This window comes from Canis lupus, chromosome 32 (assembly GCF_011100685.1).
Source record: "Canis lupus familiaris isolate Mischka breed German Shepherd chromosome 32, alternate assembly UU_Cfam_GSD_1.0, whole genome shotgun sequence".
Taxonomy (NCBI): domain Eukaryota; kingdom Metazoa; phylum Chordata; class Mammalia; order Carnivora; family Canidae; genus Canis; species Canis lupus.
Window position 1 is genome coordinate 12,622,099 of NC_049253.1, and position 22,425 is coordinate 12,644,523.

A 22,425-nucleotide genomic window follows, 5' to 3' on the forward strand; every position below is an offset into this window, starting at 1 on the left:
TCCTGGAGACCCGGAATCGAGGCCCACGTCGGGCTCCCGGCATGGAGCTTGCTTCTCCCTCTGCCTGTGTCTCTGCCTCTCTGTCTCTCTCTGTGTGACTATCATGAATAAATAAATAAAATCTTTAAAAAAAAAAAAAAAAAGAAGTTGTATCTGCAATTTTTACCAAGAATGGAATATCTTTAGAAGTGGTAAGTTTCATAAAACTTCTAATACCTTTTCACTTCAATTTTGTGAGCAATGAAAACTTTTTCTTCTGTTTTAAGTCATTATTTTTCAAAGGAAACTTGATTTTGAACATTTGGGTAAAGAGAAGCTTCTGTTAAAGTAAACAGCAAAAGTTATTCTAAGTAATTTGGGGGATAAAATTCTTTTAATGCAACATTCCAGAGCTGGAACTCTGATGGCCATTTAGGATGAGGAGCTTGAGAGATTTTTGTTCTTAATTTATAGCTCATAATTTTCTGTTGGATTCTAAATTTAAAGCATTGGTTTCTCCCTTTTGTAATATAAACCTAAGATATCATGGTAAATTCTTTCTGAATGAAACTCCATAACACTTAAAATTATTGCAATCATAACACTAATAATACTTGGCTGCTATTTTCATGTAGAAAATATTCTTTCATTTCCAGAAAGTGTTTTAAGAGGGATTGAAAAAAGCAATGGGCCTTTAATTACAATTCAATTACACTAGTGAAATTTAAAGAAAAGTTCAGCATGAATAATTATTCCCTTGGTTATGAAGAGTGTATTTTGGGAAATGCATTAACTAGGGAAGCCACTATTTAGTAGTTATTGTTTCCCTTGAGATGTTTCTCCGACTTTCTTAAATACAGGATTTGAGGGGATCCCTGGGTGGCTCAGCGGTTTAGCGCCTGTCTTTGGCCCGGGGTGCGGTCCTGGAGTCCCGGGATCGAGTTCCGCATCGGGCTCCCTGCATGGAGTCTTCTTCTCCCTCTGCCTGTGTCTCTGCCTCTCTCTCTCTCTCTATGTCTGTCATGGATAAATAAGTAAAATTTAAAAAATAAATAAATACAGGATTTGGTTTATTTTACTACTATAAAACTAAAATAGACTTATTTATATGACTGATAATTTACTAAATTATAATCATAATTTCTTAAAATAGTCTTCTAAGTAGAAAAACATTGCAGAGGATACAAAAGAATCCTTCTCTGTAAGAACCAGATATAGAATTTTCTTTTTTCAGTCTTGCTATAAAAATATAAAATATAGTTCCAAAAGTACTTTGGCAAGTCTAAGAACTATATTCTCCAAATTTTACTTTTTCTGTTGAAGCATAACATACATTCATATTCTTAAAGTGCACAAACATTAAGTATATAGCTGTACAAATTTTTACAGTGGTCACATGTATTATCCAGATCCAAATATTACATTACCAGCAGCCTCATGCCCTCAGTTGTTTTCACCACCAGCATCTAAGCTAAGAATTTCAGTGTCTGAATTTCATTGTTGAACATTATTTATGGGATTTATCTTTGTTGTTACATGCCTAGAAATCCATTATTTTCCCATGCTATATCGTATTCCACTGCATGAGTACATTATAGTTTATTTATCTATTCTAATTTTGATGGATATTTGAGTCATTTTTAGTTCTAGGCCATTATGAATCATGCTGTTATGAATGTTTTTGACTCTTGGTGCAGGTATGTGTTCATTTCTATTGGATACACATCTAAGAGTAGAATGGGTGAGTCATAGGATATATGTAAGTTCAGCTTTACCAGATGCTGCCAGACATTACTTTCACAAATGACTTTTAAAGCAGTGTATGAAATTTCCAGATACTCCACATTGTTGCCAACATTTGGAATATATATATATATTTTTCTTTTAATTTTCACCATTCTGGTAGACCTGTAGTAGCATCTCATAGAGTTTTTAAATTTTGCTTTTCCCTGGTAAGTCATGATACTAAAGTATCTTTTCACACATATATTTTAAGTATGGATTTTTTTATCAGGTGTCTCTTCAGGTTTTATGTCCATTTTAATGTCTTTTTTTATTAGTTTGTGGAATTTATATACATAAAGGAAATGAGTCTTTTGTTAAATGACTTGTTTTTATGCTTTTATGAGTGTCTTTTGAATAACAAAAGTTGGTAATTTGGATGAAGTCCAATGTATTACTCTTTCCTTCGCTGTTTTATGTACTATGTAAGAAGTCCTGGCCTACCCTTAAAGTGATGATGATATTCTCCTATATTAACTATTAGCACTTTTCATATTTTGATATATGCTGTGAAGTATGTGATCAAATTTCATTACTGCATGAATATGCAATTAATTCAACATGTTTTATTTAACAAAACATCTTGGGGAGGTGGGCAGAGGGATGGGCTAGATGGGTGATGGGTATTAAGGAGTACACTTGTAATGAATGCTGGGTGTTCCATGTAAGTGATGAATCACTAAATTCTACATACTACACTATATGTTAACTAACTGAAATTTAAATAAAAACTTGATATAGAAAAAATTGTGAAAAATAAAAAAAAATATTTGCTCTAACACACTGCAATAGTACTTTTGTCACAAAATGGATGTATATATGAGTCTATTTCTATGCTCTCTGCTCTATTGTTCTGCGTATTTATTATCTCAGTGCCAACTGTCTTAATTGCCATAGCTTTAAAAATAAATCTTTTTATCTAGTAATTCAAATTTTCAGTATTTATTATTCATTTTCAAGATAGTCTTGTCAACATAAGATTATTCACGTCAGTTATGCAACTTAAAGTATGTGGGAAAAAGCTTTCATAAGTCATCCTGGCTGTAAAGTAGTAGACTACTAGTCTATAATTTTGTGGTAAATACTGATTGTCCAAGTTCATTTGAAAGTTTGACTATCCCTTCAGATGTGAATTGATTTGGGAAGGAGAACCTTTCATCTTAGGCCTTGAAGCTACTTTTTAGGGGGAATATAGGAGTTATCCTCAGTAAGAAATAAGCAGTGACTCATGAATCTATTAAATGAAGGAAGTTACGAAGACTCAAAATAGGAATCCACATTCTTTTGTTTCCTATACTAATCAGATGATAAAGTTTGTGTATGTGTATGCATGGTGCTGTGTTTAAAAATGATTAAACATAACATGTGGAGCCTGGGTGGCTCAATCAGTTAAGCATCCAACTCTTGATTTTGGTTCAGGTCATGATCTCAGTGTCTTGGGATCAAGCCCTGCATTGGGCTCTGTGCTCAGTGGGGAGTCTGCTTGAGGATTTGTCTCCCTCTTTTCTGCTCCTCCCTCTGCTCATGCTCTCTCAAGTAAATAAATGAATAAACGAATGAATGAATAAATAAGTAAATCTTTAAAAATGATTAAATATGCACAATTAGTTATGATATAGTTTATTATTTCCATTTTCCCAATGGAAGAATAAACACAAAATCTGTGACTTTTCAAGGTCACAAAATTAGAAAACCAGCAGAATCAAACACAAATTCATATTCTCTGATTCAAAGCCTAAACTTCTTCCTACTCTCTTTTGTTTTTTAAATTTCCTGTATGATCATATGTACTAGAAGTTCCTGTATGATCATATGTAGTAGAAGTTTAGTGGAGACATGTCACTCATTTGGCTGTCTAACTGGTGTAAATGATACTTATCTGTTCAATTACATACCAAAATCGACCTCATTCACAAAACAGTAAATATAAATTCTTTAGAAAAAATAAATTAATCTACTTTTCTTGTCATGGTTATTGCCAGTATTAAGATATATGTTACACTGGATATTTGTTTTCTGATAGTGTGGTGAAATATAAAGTACTGAGGAGTTTAAAGGAGATCTGTGAGGACAAGGATGTAGTTCATTGTCTTTTCCTAGACCAAAGAGAAGAAGTCTAAGAGTTTAACTGAAAACAAAATTAATATAGGCCAAATGAATAATTTAATCCAGGAATGGAAATTAACTCAATTATAATTGGAAATTTTGTCTTCGATTTCTTTTGTAATATCTCAATCTCTGGGATGTTAGTGAAAATAATGCTAAGTATCCAGGAAACATTCCATACAAGAAATAAAGTTCATGTTCCCCTTTTAAAACTCACGTGTATATTAAGTAAAACAACCTCTATGTTTTCTTTGATATATATAATTATGTTTATCTAAACTTATATTTTTGTATATAATCATCAACTAATCAAATTTGTGAGAAATACTTGGTGTACTTGAGGTTTTAAAATTTTTATAATATTTGTTAGTACTAAGGTGTTATCCTGCCAGTATTAACATTATATTTAAGTTCAAAGCACTGAAATATTGGATTTAGATTGACCGTATACTTGGGCTCACCATATACTCTCATTACGTTTATTCTCACTGCTGGTAAATATAGTGATTCCTTTTCCATGTGAATTTTGTTTTTAAAGGTAAACAAAAATGAGAAAAGTTAAAAAAATGTTTAAAGAATCTATATATTTTTTAAAAGTTATAATTATTGAAATTCAATAACTTAAGGTGCATATACTTAAAGTATAAAACATAATAAATTTTGACAACTGTATAAACTCATAAAACCATCACTTCAATCACAACAGTGAATATATTTATTATCCTCAAAACTTTCACTTTACCCTTTACATTCTGTCCCCAGTTGCTTTCCACCCCATTCCTATCCATGAGGAATGCCAATCTTACTTCCATCATTACAGAGCTTTTTTGAATTTGATATGAATGGAATATAAAACATGAGCTCTCTTTTGCCTTGCTGCTTTCACTCAGCACAATACTGTATACACTCATCTATTTTGTGCACATCAATAGTCCATCTGTTAATAAGTGAGTTTACAGGATACAGGATTAATATGCAAAGAACAATTATTTATATGTTCTAACAACAAGTAATCATTGCATAGTATAATCCAACATGTGGTTATACTATAACATGATATATCTGTTGAGAAATATTTGGGTCATTTTCCATTTTTAGCAATTACAAATAAAATTGTCATAAATTTTCATGTGCAAGTCTTTGTATGGACATGTGCTTTCATTTCTCTGGAGCAAAGAGTTAGAAATTGCTGGTGTATACATACACAGATAGTATGTGTTTAATTTTTGAAACACAGCCAAACTATTTCCTAAAGTGATTATAACATTTTTTATTCTTACCAGCTGTGAGATTTCAAGTTGTTTCACATCTTTGCCAATACTTGGTACTATGGATTAAATTGTGTCCTATCAAAATTCATTGTTAAAACTCTAAGCACCAATGATGATGATATTTTGAGATAGGACCTTTGGGAAATAATTAGATTTAGATAAGATCATAAGGGTGAGGCCCTCATGATGGGAATAATGACCTTATCAGAAGAAACAGTAGAGAGTTTTTGTGTTTTCCCATTGCCGTCTCCCCCCACCATATGAGACATATTGAGAAGGAGGCCCTCTATGAGCCAGGAAGAGACCTTCACTAGATTAGACTATACTGGTACCTTGATCTTGATTTCCAGCTTCCAGAGCTGTGATAAAATAAATTTCTGTTTATAACCACTGAGTCTGTAGTATTTTGTTAAGGAAGCCTGAGCAGACAAAGACACCTGGTATGATTAAAATCCATTTTAATATTCAGTTGTATGTTTTCTTATTGTTGAGTTTTGATAGTTTATGTATTTTAATACAAATTTTTTATGTAAATTGTGCAAATATACTTTTGCACTCTAGCTTCTCTTTCAGTGTTCTTTGCAGTATCTTTTAAAGAACAGAAGTTCTTAATTTTGAATAAGTCCAATTTATTTTTATGGAATATATTTTTGTGTTGTGTCTAAGAACCATTGTCTATGAGAAAGTAAAATGATACAAGCACATTGGAAAATAGTCCAGCAACTCCTCAAACAGCTAAACATAGGTATATCATATGATGTAGCAATTCCCCTCCTAGCTATGCACTCAAGAGAAATGAAAAACCTGTCTACATAAAAAGTTGTGCATGAACGTTTATGGCAGCAGTATTAATAGTTAATTAATATGGCCCAAGTGGTAGAGAAGTTTGCCCCATATCTTGGACTTAATGCAGTCTTCTCTTGTTTTGGGCCTCACTTAAAACTAGCAGCAAAAAACAGGCCATATATGCTGCCTTCAAAAAATCCAAAGAGGCCATTAGGTGTTGTGCTTCTTTCTTGGTTGTAGGAGGGGCTAAATCCAACAATTTTACCTTTACCTTAAATGGGTTGTCTTTCTATGCCCCACACCACTGGATCCCTAAAAATTCATTCATGTAGAAAGCCCCAGAATTTTCATTGGATTTATTTCACTATGACATACAAATGTCTCACCAATAATTTGAGTGTAATTGCTACTACTTTCTCACTAGGTCCAATAAGCACAATGTAATGGAGCAGTATGATATCTTATGGAAGGGAAAGGTAATCAAGATCCCTGCAAAATAAATATGACCTAGGGATAGAGAATTGATATCCCCTGAGGTAGTGAGTGTTTTTCTGACCTTGCCAACTGAAAGCAAAATGCTTCTGGTGGACTCTAGGAACAGGTATGGAAAAAAAGGCATTTGCCAGAATTCCTACATATCAAGTACCAGGGTATGTTATTTTGCTCAAGCAATGAACTCATATTTGGTATAGCAGCTGCAATTAGAGTCATCAGCTGTTTAAGCTTAGGATAACCCACTGTCGTTCTCTAAGATTCATCTGTCTCTGCATGGGCCAAGTAGGAGAGTTTAATAGAAATGTGAAAGGAATTACCACCCCTGCATCTTTCAAGTCCTTCATGGTGGAAATCATCTCTGTAATCCCTCCAGGAATGTGGTTCTGGTTTTGGTTTACTATTTTCCTAGTAAAGGCTGTTCTGATGACCTCTACCTGGCCTTTCCTTCATAGTGGTCCTCACTTCACAGCTAGGAAACTAATGGGGGATTCTGATTATGCATTCTGGATCTGGAAAAATAACTCATATGGGTTTGAGGACCCATTAGATGCACTGTAAGATGGACTTGTGCTGAAACACCATTGATCACCTAACCTTTATAATTTTCTATTTGGTTGGAGGATCACAGTGACGTTTTGGGTTTCGCAGAATTAGTGTCAGTTCAGAGTCAATGTCATGTAGTCCCTTAAAATCTGATTATCCCCTTTTCTCCATTGTATAGTTACCTTGGTAAAAGAGTATTTTTAGAGAAGGTTGGGAGAATAATTAACAGTGTAAAGAACTTTTCTCTTCTCCTTCAACATTTTGTTAGCAGTTTTGGATCTTTTGCCTTTCTATATAGACTTTAGGTTTAGTTTAACAATAACCACAAAATAACTTTGTGGGACTTTGGTTGGGATTTCATTAAATTTATAGATCAAGATGGAAAGAACTGACATCTTGAAAATATTAAGGTTTTCTGCCCATCAACATGAAATATTTCTCCATTTATTTAGTTCTTTGATATCTCTCATCAGAGCTCTATAGTTTTTCTCATATGGATCTTGTATATATCTTGTTAGATATACATCTAAGTATTTAATTTGGGAGGATGCTAATGTAAATGGTAATGTTTTTAATTTAAAATTCCACTTTGTTCATTGATGGTATAAAAAAGCAATTGACTTTTGTATATTAACCATACATTGTGCAACCTTAGTATAATTACTTACTAGCTCCAGTTTTTTATCTTCTGTAGTTGTTAATTCTTTTGAATTTTTTATATAGATGTAATCATGTAATCAACAGTTTCATTTATATTTTATATATATATATATATATATATATATATATATATATATACACATACATACACACACACACATACACACTTTTGGTCTCATTTTCTTGTCTTATTGCATTACCTAAGAATTTTAGAGCTCTAGTGAAAAAGAGTGGTGAGGAGACACTCTTGCCTTGTTCTGGATTTTAGCAGAAAGACTTTGAGTTTCTCACCATCAAGTATGAAGGGTTTTTTTTTTTTTAATTTATCAATTTAAAAATTCTGGTTGAGAAAATTCTCGTATATTCCTAGTTTACTGAGAGTTTTTATCATGAATGAGTGTTGGATTTTGTCAAATGCATTTTCTGCATCTATTGATATGATTGTGAGTTTTTCTTCTTTAGTCTGTGATTGTGATGGATCATATTATTCAATTTTTGAATGCCAAATCAAACTTGCACACCTGGAATAAATCTCCCTTGGTCATGGTGTATAATCTTATTCATACATTCTTGGATTTGATTTATTAATATTTTGTTGATGGTTTTTGCCTCTATGTTAGAGAGATATTAGTCTGTGGATTTTTTTCTTGTAATGTCTTTGTCTGATTTTGATATTAAGGTAATGCTGGCCTCATATAATGAGCGAGGAAGTAGTCCTTCTGCTTCTCCTTTCTGAAAGAAATTGCGGAGGATTGATATAATTTCTTCCTTAAATATTTGATATTGAATTGGATCTGGCGCTTCCTGTTTTGGAAGATTATTAATGTTTCAATTGAAAAATAGTTATAGACTTTATTAAGATTGTCCATTTCTTCTTATGTAAGCTTTTGGCAGGTTGTGTCTTTCACAAAATTAGTCCATTTCAGGTAAATTGTCAAATTTTAGGCCATTGCACTCCCCTACCCTTTAATCATAGGGACAGAGACACCTGCTGAAAGTTGGTAACCTGGACTCAGGCTTGTTGCTGTGCTTTAGTCTAAACTCCAAGCTCCTGCAACTGTCTTTCTGGGACAAGTGTGAACAAATAAGTTTAGCAGCAGAAACAGCAGACCAGAAGAGAGTGGCATGATATATTGAACATGCTCAGTGGGAAAAATTATGCATCCAATAAATACTCTGTCCATTAAGACTGTCATTTAGAATAGAACGATTTATAAAGAGTTTCCCAGACAAACAAAAACTAAAGGAGTTCATGATCGCTAAACCAGTCCTTCAAGAAATATTAAAGGGAACTCTTTGAGGGGGAAAGAAAAACCAAAAGAGACAAAGACTAGAAAGGAAGAGAGAAAATCTCCAGAAACAATGACTCAACAGGTAATATAATGGCACTAAATTCATATCTATCAATAATTACTCTAAATGTAAATGGATTCAATGACCCAATCAAAAGACATAGTGTATCAGAATGGATAAAAAAATAAGACCCTTCTATATGCTGCCTACAATAGACTCATGTTAGACCTAAAGATACCTGCAGATTGAAAGTGAGGGGATGAAGAACCATTTATCATGCTAATGGATGTAAAAAGATAGCCAGAGTAGTCATACTTATATTACACACACTAGATTTTAAACTGAAGACTATAGTAAGAGGTAAAAATAAATATGATGATCTAACAATTGTAAATATTTATGCCCCCAACTTGGGAACACCCCAATTAATTAAAACAATTAATAACAAGCATAAGGAAACTCATTGATAATAATACAATAATAGTAGGGGACTTTAACATCCTAATTAGAGCAATGGACAGATCATCTAAGCAGGAAATCAACAAGGAACAATGGCTTTGAATGGCACATTGGCTCGGATGTACTTAACAGATATATTCAGAATATTTCATCCTAAAGCAGCAAAGTACATATTCTTTAGAGTGTACATGGAACATTCTCCAGAATAGATCATGTACTGGGTCACCAGTTAGGCCTCAATGAATGTGAAAAGATTGAGATCATTCCATGCATACTTTCTGACCACAAAACTATGAAACTTTAAGTCAAACATAAGAAAAAAATTTGGAAAGTCCACAAATATATGAAGATAAAGGAACATCCTACTAAAGAGTAAATAGGTTAACCAGGAAATTAAAGAAGAAATTAAAATACACATGGAAACAAATGAAAAAAGAAAATATGACAGCTCAAAACCTTTGAGATGTAGCAAAGAAAGTCTGAGGAAGGAAGTATAGAGCAATACAGGCCTTCCTTAAGAAGCAAGAAAAGACATAAATACACAGCATAACCTTACACCTAAAGAATCTGTAAGAAGACAGCAAATAAAGTCTAAATCCAGCAGAAGAACAGAAATAATAAATTTTTTAAAAATATTTTATTTATTCATGAGAGACACACAGAGAGAGAGGCAGAGACACAAGCAGAGGGAGAAACAGGCTCCATGCAGGAAGCCCGATGTGGGACTCGATCCCAGGTCTCCAGGATCAGGCCTGGGGCTGAAGGCTAAACCGCTGAGCCACCTGGGCTGCCCTGAAATAACAAAATTAATAAGATTCAAACCCCCTACCCAGACCTATCACAAAGAAGAGAAAGGACTCAAATAAATAAAATCACAAATGAAAGAGGAAAGGTAACAACCAACACCAAAGAAATACAAACAATTGTAAAGGAATATTATGAGCAATTATATACTGACAAATTAGGGAAACTGGAAGAAGTGGATACATTCCTAGAAACATAGAAACTACAAAAGCTGAAACAGGAAGGAATAGAAAACTTGAAGAGCAAAGAAATTGTAATCAAAGAAATCAAAGAAAGTAATCAAAAATCTCCCAACAAACAAGAATCTAGAGCTGGATGGCCTCCCAGGAGAATTCTACTAAACATTTAAAGAAGAATTAACACCTATTCTTAAATTGTTCCAAGAAATAGAAATGGAAGGAAAACTTCCAAACTCATTCTATGAGGCCAGCATTACCTTGATCTTCAAACCAGACAAACATCCCACTAAAAAGGAGAATTATAGATCAATATCCCTAATGAACATGGATACAAAATTCTCCAAAAAATACTAGCAAAACAAATCCAACAGTACATTAAAGGAATCATTCACCACAATCAGGTGGGATTTATTTTTGGGCTGCAACGGTGGTTCAATATTTGCAAATCAATCAGTGTGATACACTGCATTAATAAAAGAAAGGATAAGAACCATACGATACTCTCAATGTATGCAGAAAAAGCATTTGACAAAGTACAGCATCCATTCTTGATCAAAATCCTCAACAAAGTAGGGATAGAGGGAACATACCTCAACATCATAAGGCCATATACAAAAGACTTATGGCTAATATAATCCTCAAAGGGAAAAATAGAGTTTTTCCTCTAAGATCAGGAACAAGACAGGGATGTCCACTCTCATCATTGTTATTTAATATACAACTGGAAGTCCTAGACTAAGAAATCAGGCAACAAAAAGAAGTAAAAAGGGGTTCAAATCAACAAGGAAGAAGTCAAATTTTCATTATTGAAAGATGCAGATGACATGATACTCCATGTAAACTCCTAAAGACTCCACCAAAAAATTGCTATAACTGATACATGAATTCACTAAAGTAAAAAATCAAGGTACAGAAATCCATTGCATTTACATATACTAATAATGAAGTGACAGAAAGAGAAATCAAAGAATTGATCCCATTTATAATTGCACCAAAACCATAAGACACCTAAGAATAAACCTAACCAAAGAGGTAAAAAAATCTGTACTCTTAAAACTGTAGAACTCTTATGAAAGAAATTGAATATAGCACAAAGAAATGGAAAAGCATTCCATGCCCATGGATGGAAGAACAAATATTGTTAAAATGTCTCTACTACCCAAAGCGATCTACACATTCAATGCAATCCCTATCAGAATACCACCAGAATTTTTCACAGAGCTAGAACAAACAATCCTAAAATTTGTATGGAACCACAAAAGACCCCAAATAGCCAAGGCAATCTTGAAAAAGAAAAGCAAAGCTGGTGGCATCACAATTCCAGACTTCAAGCTATATTACAAACTGTAGCCATCAAGATAGTATGATACTTGCACAAAAACAGACACACAGATGAATGGAACATAATAGAAAACCCCAAAATAGATCCACAACTATATGGTCAACTAATCTTTTACAAAGCAGGAAACAATATCTAATGGATAAAAGACAGTCTTTTCAAAAAATGGTCTTGGGAAACTTGATGCAGAAGAACGAAACTGAACCACTTTCTTACACCATACACAAAAACAAATTAAAAATGGATGAAAGACTAAATGTGAGACAGGAATCCATTAAAATCCCAGAAAAGAACACAGGCAGCATCAACCTCTTTGACCTCAGCCTTAGTAACTTCACTCAACACATCACTGGAAGCAGGGTAAACAAAAGCAAAAATGAACTACTGGGGCTTTATCAAGATGAAAAACTTCTGCACAGTGAAGGAATCAACAAAACTAAAAGGCGTCCTTTGGAATGGGAGAAGATATTTACAAGTGACATATCAGATAAAGGGCTAGTATCAAAAATCTATAAAGAACTTACCAAACTCAATACCCCAAACCAAATAATCCAGTTAAGAAATGAGCAGTAGACACAAATAGACATTTTTCCAAAGAAGACATACAAATGGCTAACAGGCACATGAAAAGATGCTCAACATCATTGATCATTAGGGAAATATAAATAAAAATTTATCAAATTTGATATAATATCAAATTAGGGAAACATCATTGATCATTAGGGAAATATAAATCAAAATTATATCAAATTTGATATAATATCAAATCAATGATACCACCTCATACCAGTCAGTATGGCTAAAATTCACAACTCCAGAAAAAACAGTCTGGTGAAGATTCAGAGAAAGGAGAACTCCCTTATACTGTTGGTGGAAATGCAAAATGGTACAGCCACTCTGGGAAACAGTGTGGAGGTTTCTCAAAAAGTTAAAAATACAACTAGCAATTACACTACTAGGTATTTATCCCAAGGATACAAAAATACTGATTAAAAGGGACACATGCATCCTGATATGTATAGCAGCATTATTAACAATAGCTAAATTATGGCAAGAGCTCATATTTCTGTCTACTAATGAATGTATAAAGATGTGGTATACACGTACACACAGGAATATTACTGAGCCATAAAAAGAATAAAATCTTGACATTTGCAACGATGTGGATGGAGCTAGTATTATGCTAAGGGAAATAAGTCAGTCACAAAAAGACAATGGTTTCACTCATATATGTAATTTAAGAAGCAGATGAACATAGGGGAAAGGAAAAAAAGAGAATGAGGCAAACCATGAAAGAGACTCTTAACTATAGAGAACAAATTGAGGGTTGCTGCAGGGGATGTGAGTGGAGGGGGATGGGTTAATAGGTGACAGGGATTTAAGGAGTGCACTTGTGATCAGCAGTGGTGTAGTATGGAAGTGTTGAATCTAAACTCTATTCCTGAAACTAATATTACACTATGTATTAACAAATTAGAATTTAAATAAAAACATGACACATAATAAAAATAAATATTTATAACAATATATCATATAAAATATAATAATATATTCAGTATAATATATTCCATATATATTCCAAATATATATATTCTAGATATCATATATGGAATTATATATAGTCCATACTATCAATTTCCCCTTAAGCACTGTTTTTGCTGCATTCTACAAGTTCTGTTTTCACTTTCACATAGTTCAAAACATTTTGCTGCATTCTACAAGTTCTGTTTTCACTTTCACATAGTTCAAAACATTTTAAAGTTTCTCTTGAGATTTCTTCTTTGGCCCATGGTGATTCAGAAGTGGTTGTTTAATTAAAGCTGCTGATGTTTTAACTTAGCATCATTTAGTTCATGAAATAAGTCATTAAGGGTGCGCTATAACTTTCATTTGAACTATTAAACATCAGATGCTTATTTCCCATTTGAAAATAATTAAAGACCCATTTATTTTATCGTTTGAATTAGTCTCTTGTAATTGATTTACCCAACAATTTTGTCATTAGGGTAGCAATGGATTTCACTCAGATGACAAGACATGTCAACACAAATGTAAAATTTCTGCAAATAGCATCCAGTAGTTAATCATATACTGGATCCAAAAATTTCTATTCTGGATATCTGAAATACAGTAGACATGGTTTGTTAACAGGAATGAGGTCACTGGCAAAGATGATGGAAAGTTCCAGGCAAAGACAGAAAGAATATATAATTTACCTAAACATGCATTCCTAAACTTCAGTTGCATAGTGGAAATAGGAAAGGTTGGGAAGCAGAGGAAGAGAATTTTGTCAGGCACAGAGAGTTGCAAGACAATGAGAAATGGATTAGCTAGAAAGTGTTTTGAAATTACTCATATTTTGAGTCTATTTTATGTTTTTAAGATTTTGAATTTAGCTTTAAATTTATGATTCACTTTATTTTAGGAGAACAGCTAGCAAAGAATAAAGAATAATTTCTGTTGACTTATGTTGTATCAATGTACGAGGAAAAAAAAGACACATGACATAGATTTCAGGGTACAGTTTGATGTGACAGCATGATTCATATTCGGCTTCCTATGACTATATTCTACAATCAGTGTCCATCAAGCTCTTTGTGGTTAAATTCCATGAGCTGACTATAGTACATGTGGTCAACATAAACAGATCAGTATGAATTGGTCATGGGAATCCTTTTTCTTGTCTAACCTTTACATAATTCCCTTTTTATGTGGTATGAAGTTAATTCTTTCTCCTATAATATTTAGTGATCTCTCTAATTGCATTAACTTCGTAGATGGTTCAAAGATTCAAAAATAAATCTTTAATGCTATGGCTTTACAGAAGGCATAGAAATTGAGAATGTTGAAATATACATGTTAATACCATATTTTGGGACCACTATGTATAAAAGGAACAGTAAACTATAAGGATTCCATTTGCTTTTTCTCATCTTCATTCATCTTTCAAGTTGCTACCTAGTCCCATCAAATAATTCCATCCAAAAAATTGTATTAATTAAAAAACACATTTCCATAATCTATAGAATTTTCTTATGGTGGAAGTAGCTTTAAAATAATTTTTTCATTTGTTTTTATTTTAAACTTTGCAAGTTCTGAGAATACAATTTCATCATGAATTTTTGTAAATCAATTTTTATAAATCAAATGATAGAAAGATGATAAACTATAATAATTGTGTCAAATAATCAAATGGGCAAAGCCAGAATAAAGCAAAGGATTAGCTCATTCACTCAATAAACATGTATTTCTTGAATACCTCACCATGTATTAGGAAAAGATAGAGTAAATTGATGAGCAGAAACTCATTCTATGATATTCTCCTCCAGAGAAAATTGAGTGAACACCATTGTTTCTATCACTGGGGAGCTGTTCTTATATTCAAGAGAGAGCAGAAAGATGTGACACTTGGGCAAATTACTTAGCCTCTCTAAGCCTTAGTTTCTCAACTTTAACATGGGGATGATAATAATAGTACCTGTATCATATATTGCTTCTAAATGATAATTGCTTAAGTAATGCAAATAAAACACTTAGAAAAGTGGCAAAGAGTAAGTATACAATAAAAATATTAAAAGAAAGCCTTACAATATGTTGTATTGTCTCTAGGTTATAATTAAACAACCTAACAAATATAAATTCTAGGTGTTTAGATCTTTAATATCTTGGGATAGAATCTATATCATGTTTCCTTTAAGCACTGGAAATACAGCAACATCTCCTTCTCGAGCTTCCCCCACTTTCTGTACTTTTCATCCTGATCTTTGTGATTTCTGTGCATGTTCCAGCTACGTTGACTATGAGTTTAGACCCTGTCAGGGTGAATCTTATTCACTCTTTCTTCCTGAAATTTCCTAATGTAATGCTATCATTGAATGTGGTTTCTGGGGGGGGGCGGGGGGGGGGGGCAGAGTGAAAGGAAACAAAATTCATAGTTATCCTCCAGATGAAGAAGACAGTGCCCGAGTCTTCTTGCAAGGATATTGTTCTTGCAAAAAATAACTCTTTAAATTAGACTCTTACTTTGCTTCAGAAATAGCCTACACCCTCTTCCGCCGTTGTCACCGCCATCCTTGGCGCCACTCGCTTCGCTCAGATCTACCTGGGAGAATCCACCGCCATCCGCCACCATGGTGAACTTCACGGTAGACCAGATCCGGGCCATCATGGACAAGAAGGCCAACATCCAAAACACGTCTGTCATCTCCCACGTGGACCACGGCAAGTCCACGTTGACGGACTCGCTGTGTGCAAGGCCGGTATCATTGCCTCCGCCCGCGCTGGGGAGACCCGCTTCGCTGACACCCAGAAGGACGCGCAGGAGCGTCATCACCATCAAGTCCACGGCTATCTCACTCTTCTATGAGCTCTCCAAAAAAGGACTTGAACTTTATCAAGCAGAGTAAGGATGGCTCTGGCTTTCTAATCAACCTCATGGACTCCCCAGGGCACGTGGACTTCTCCTCGGAGGTGACTGTCACCCCCGTGTCACCGACCGTGCCTTGGTGGTAGTGGACCGTGTGTCTGGTGTGTGGCCACTGCGGGGCGCATCAAGCCAGTGCTGATGAGGAACAAGATGGACCGGGCTCTGCCGGAGCTGCAGTTGGAGCCTGAGGAGCTCTACCAGACCTTCCAGCGCCCTGTGGAGAACGTCAACGTCATCATTTCTACCTACGGGGAGGGCGAGAGCAGTCCCATGGGCAACATCAGGATCGACCCCGTACTTGGGACCGTTGGTTTTGGGTCCGGACTCCACGGTGGGCCTTTACCTTGAAGCAGTTTGCAGAGATGTATGTGGCCAAATTTGCTACCAAGGGCGAGGGCCAGCTGGGGCCTGCTGAGTGGACCAAGAAAGTGGAGGACATGATGAAGAATCTGTGGGGTGACTGGTATTTTGATCCAGCCAACGGCAAATTCAGCAAGTCAGCCACCAGCCCTGACGGCAAGAAGCTACGGCGGACGTTTTGCCAGCTCATCTTGGACCCTATTTTCAAGGCGTTTGACGCCATCATGAATTTCAAGAAAGAGGAGACAGCAAAGCTGATTGAAAAGCTGGACATCAAGCTGGACAGTGGAGGCAAAGATAAGGAAGGCAAACCACTGCTGAAGGCTGTGATGCGCCGCTGGCTACCTGCTGGGGATGCTTTGCTGCAGATGATCACCATCCATCTGCCTTCCCCTGTGACAGCCCAGAAATACCGCTGTGAGCTCTTGTATGAGGGCCCCCCAGACAACGAGGCAGCCATGGGCATTAAAAGCTGTGACCTCAAAGGCCCTCTCATGATGTACATTCCTAAAATGGTGCCAACCTCTGACAAAGGTCAGTTCTATGCTTTTGGTCGTGTATTCTCAGAGCTGGTGTCCACTGGCCTGAAAGTCAGGATCATGGTGCCCAACTACACCCCTGGGAAGAAGGAGGACCTGTACCTGAAGCCCATCCAGAGAACAATCCTGATGATGGGCCGTTATGTTGAGCCTATTGAAGATGTGCTTTGTGGGAACATTGTGGATCTGGTGGGAGTGGACCAGTTCCTGGTAAAGACTGGCACCATCACCATCTTTGAGCATGCCCACAACATGAAGGTGATGAAGTTCAGCGTGAGCCCCATTGTCCGGGTTGCTGTGGAGGCCAAGGATCCAGCTGACCTTCCCAAGCTAGTGGAGGGTCTGAAACGGCTGGCCAAGTCAGACCCCATGGTGCAGTGCATCATTGAGGAGTCAGGGGAGCACATCATCGAGGGGGCTGGGGAGCTGCACCTGGAGATCTGTCTGAAGGACCTGGAGAAGGACCATGCGTGCATTCCCATCAAGAAATCTGACCCTGTAGTCCCCTACCATGAGACCGTCAGTGAGGAGTAGAATGTGCTCTGCTTGTCCAAGTCCCCCAACAAGCACAACTGGGTGTACATGAGGCACGGCCCTTCCCTGACGGCCTGGCTGAGGACATTGACAAGGGTGAGGTGTCAGCCCACCAGGAGCTCAAGCAGCAGGCCCGCTATCTGGCTGAGAAGTATGAGTGGGATGTGGCTGAGGCCCGCAAGATCTGGTGCTTCGGGCCTGACGGCACTGGCACCAACATCCTCACTGATATCACTAAGGGTGTGCAGTACCTCAATGAGATCAAGAATAGTGTGGTAGCTGGCTTCCAGTGGGCCACCAAAGAGGGTGCTCTGTGTGAGGAAAACATAAGTGGTGTGCGCTTCCATGAGCACGATGTGACCCTGCACGTGGACGCCATCCACCGTGGGGGTGGCCAGATTATCCCCATTGCCCGGCACTGCCTCTACACCAGTGTACTGACTGCCCAGCCCTGGCTTATGGAGCCTATCTACCTTGTGGAGATTCAGTGTCCAGAACAAGTGGTTGGTGGCATCTATGATGTCCTGAATAGGAAGCTGGGTCACGTCTTTGAGGAGTCCCAGGTGGCAGGCACTCCCATGTTTGTTGTGAAGGCCTACCTGCCTGTGAATGAGTCCTTTGGCTTCACTGCTGACCTGAGGTCCAACACCAGTGGCCAAGCCTTCCCCTAATGTGTATTTGACCACTGGCAGATCCTGCCCCGGATCCCTTTGACAACACCAGCCGCCCCAGCCAGGTGGTGGCTGAAGCACCCAAGCATAAAGGCTTGAAGGAAGGCATCCCTGCCCTGGACAACTTCCTGGACAAATTGTAGGTAGCCCTCCCCTGCAGCCCACCACCCCAGCTGGGACTCAGCACAGCCCCTACACCCAGCTGACGACTGACCACAGCAACAAGCCCTCGCATTCTCCATGACACCTCAAGACTGTCCAGTGATGCTCTACCTGATAGGTTCTGGGGCCCACTCAGTGCCATCACTCAACATGAACACTTGATGCCGTTTTTTTCAATATTTATTTCAAGATTTCAAAGGCAACAAACGCCCTAGCAGCTGGGATTTATTTGGCTGGTGGGGGCGGGGTAGGCAGGATGGCACACTCAACATTTTTTTTTCCCATTTCAGAAACTCAAATGTCAAAAAAAGAACAAAAGTGCATTGAGAGATTTATTTGGGTAAATGGCCCGTAGTGGATTTCCCCCCAGAAAGAGGGAAGGAACAAGCGGGTAGACCTTTCTTTTTGAACAGAAGCTAGAAGGCAGGAAACTTTGTGTGGTGTCACCGTGAGCACCTCCAGCTGTATTAGTGCCATTGGAATAATAAATTTGATATGGTGGTGAAAAATAAATAAATAGCCTACACCCATCAGTGAAACTGTCAGAGCTCTACATTTGAACCTGTAAATCACTGAGAAAGGAAGGTATTCTTTTCATGCACAATGGAAAAGAGCCAATGATCAGCTAGAACTAGAAGGTACCAATATAGGAGAAATGATTTTGAATATCTCCTTCTCATTTTAACATTTAGTAACAATCGGTAGCTTAGGATTAGCCAGGTCACTGGTGAAGAACAGTGTCTGGAGATTCTTATTTCAATCACCCAACTACCCAACCATCCATCCATCTGCCAATATCTCCTTCCATACATTGATCTATCCACCTTCCTACTCACCCATCCATTCAAGTACTCATCTATACATCTATCTTTCCATTCATGCACTTATTCACCCACCTATCATCCATCCACCCATTCAATTGCTTATATATATATATATAAAATATATATTATCCATTTACATCTACTACATACATCCTAAGTAGGTTGAAATCACCCCATGGATGAATATTGGCATTGACATATGCTAAAATTATGGGCTTTTTTTTTTTTTTTTTTTGGAGACCTGCTTATTATACAACTGGTGGTATTAAAAACTAGCATACACTGGTAATAGCCTAGTGACTATTCCCTTCTTCTGAGCTTTTTTTTTTTTTTTTTTGTATATTAAGTGCCAGTTTATTTTAAAGATTTTTTTTTTTATTTGAGAAAAAGAGAACATGAGTGGAGGGAGGGGCAGAGGGAGAGGGAGAAGCAGACTCCCTGCTGAGCAGGGAGCCAAAGATTCTGGGCTTGATCCCAAGACCCCGGGATTATAACTTGAGCTGAAGGCAGACACTTAACCAACTGAGCCAACCAGGCACTCCAAGTTCCTGTTTATTTTAAACAAACTGTAAAAATCATGAGATGGCCAAGCACCCTGCCATATCTGGCCAATGCACTTTTCCTCATATAGAAGAAATGCTGGGAACCTGTGGACTCAGAAAATGCTCACAGGACCTTAAGGACCTGGGGCTGGAGGATGGTGTTGGGAGGCCAGATGCCCAGAGTCTAAGAAGGTAAAATTGGGAGTGGGGTGGGGCTTTGTGGAATGGATAAAAATTTCACTGCATAGATTCTAATGTGAAATAAAATAACAAAATCATATTATTTTTTCCCTGTAATTGAATTTAATCTTTCTTTTGAGTCCCATTACATCAAATTCCAGAAACTTAACCTCAGTCTTCATCACCCTCCACCTGGAGTTACATCTAATTTGAGTCCATAACGTCAGTGTGGATTGGAGGTGTTCATATAACTGATCACTGGTAATATCAAATACTCATAATGACATCTCATCCATTAAGGATTACTCATTCTCATCTTTTTTCCCTATACTGATTTACTCAGGTCACCACTGGCCATCTTTGCCACATGAGAAATATTCTAATGCTCCCAACAGCTCTAAGTCTGAGGAAACCATGAGGCTAACTTGAAAATCTGCCTCCACAGTGTTTCCACTCCCCCAGGCTCTTCCTGGGATGGTTTGAGCAAGGTAAGCACATAGGACCCTTCTGATTTCAGATATTCCAACTTATCTGAGGATTTTTGATACCTTTCTCCTCCTCCTGGAATATAGCAGAACCCTTTCAATGGGATCTGTCAGCAGAAATTGATTTATTCTCCCTAGTTCTCCCATTTCTCCCACCTTGTCCTGGGGGATGTTTTTCAGTGTAGATAAAAGGATTATATTTTATAGCATCATGGATTTTATATTTCCTAAGTATTTTTGGTACTAAACTTTTGCACTTCAAAATTAAGTTTAGAGAGCTTTTTTTTTTTTTTTTTTTTTTCTGTTTCATGTTTCTCAACTGAGATAAATACTTCTGACTGTATAGGAAAAATACTAAGAGGTGTAAGAAAAATAAGTACAGAGAATTGCAAGCACATCTGATAAAACTTCAAATAATCATACCCCATAACACTTGCTTTAATATATTTTTTTCTATAAGACCAAGACAGAAACCTCTTTTAAAATAATTGCGTGGCTTATGTTTTATAGGTAGTTGTAGAGTCAAATGAGGGGTTATAAGCAAAGTATTTGGTCAGGAAACAAGAGAAATTGTAAGGATTAGGTCCAGGAACATTTAGTATAGAATGTGATCTGACACCTATATCACTGGGGGATAGTTAAGGAGACAAGAATAGCTGTATGCATTAGTAGGCAGGGAAAAAAAGGACTGGTTTTATATATTCCACATGTAATCTCCTTACCTTTTTTTTTTTCTCCTAGATCTTTGAAAACTAGAATGAGAGCATACGTCTCAAGGTACACATAAAAGTTGTCTTTTTGACTTTCTATTTCAAAAATTGGCATTGGAGAATTAGGTTAAAATCTAGTCAGGAATGTAAGATATCATAAATGTCCATTGAACATTGAAACAGCAATATTTTTGAATGGTTAAAACATCTTAGATTTTTCACTAATACCTCTTCTTTCTGAAGAATGTGAATTGCTAATATCTATTCACAATTTCTGGTACCCTTTTCTAAACTTTCTCAATAATTCACAGCTTCTCCTGACTTCTAAAACTTTATAAAAGGATAATGAATCATTTCGAGTGTAAACTCAATATAAATTATTTCACTTCCCAGAGAGAAAGAAAATGTCACACAAAACATTCTAAATGAAAGGACTGATCCTGATCCCATGCTATTCCAAAAGGAGGATTCATTTAAATACATCTGTTAATCTTTCTCACAAAGACAAATTTTGCAAGAGTTGGCCAAGGAAGGATAGATAATATAACATGGAAATCCCTTGCATGATTATAGTATTTCTCTAGAGCATGCTTATTGTTAATTTATGACTTTGCACCTTCCATCAAGACTATTGGGAATAAATTCTTCTAAGTGCTTTTGCTCTTTTGAATGTGAGTTCATAAATAAGACAACATATTTCAGGAAAAATTATGGGGCATTATGCATTACTTAAATTAACCCCTGGGTTGACTTCAGAATGGAAATGGGTAAATGATACGTAAGGCGAGAGTTGTTTAATCAGTTCTATGCAACCCCATCTTAAAATGTTGCAGCATAAAATCACAAGACCTCCAAATGACCAAATATTCAGCAAGAAGTCAAAGGAAGTTCTCAAGATTGTTTTATTTTTAAGTAATTTCTACACTCAACATGGGGCTCAAAATCACAACCCTGAGATTTTGAGTTGCATGCTCTCCTGACTGAGCCAGCCAGGTTCCCCTCAAGGAAGCTCTCTATATTAGCACTGAACCAGGACCCCTATAATACAAAATATTCATTTCATTTAGTGCATATAACCCTTATACATCAAAAAATATAATCCAGGATCAATCTGAATTAAAATCACATGTAGTATTATATAAGATACTCACCAGGGAAGAATACTAGAATTTTCAAATTTTCTGATTTGGAGATAATACCAAAACAACACCACCAAAAAATGACGAATAAGTCTAGAGGTATTGTAGCTGTCAGGTTAACTTGGAAGAAATGTCTCTCTTGCAAATGCCAAGACCA

At 36.5% G+C, this 22,425-nt stretch overlaps 1 pseudogene; it reads left to right on the forward strand.

Annotated features, from left to right (window-relative positions):
- Positions 1 to 15,811: 15,811 nt before the first annotated feature.
- LOC100687161 lies at positions 15,812 to 18,384 on the forward strand (annotated as a pseudogene).
- Positions 18,385 to 22,425: the final 4,041 nt, after the last annotated feature.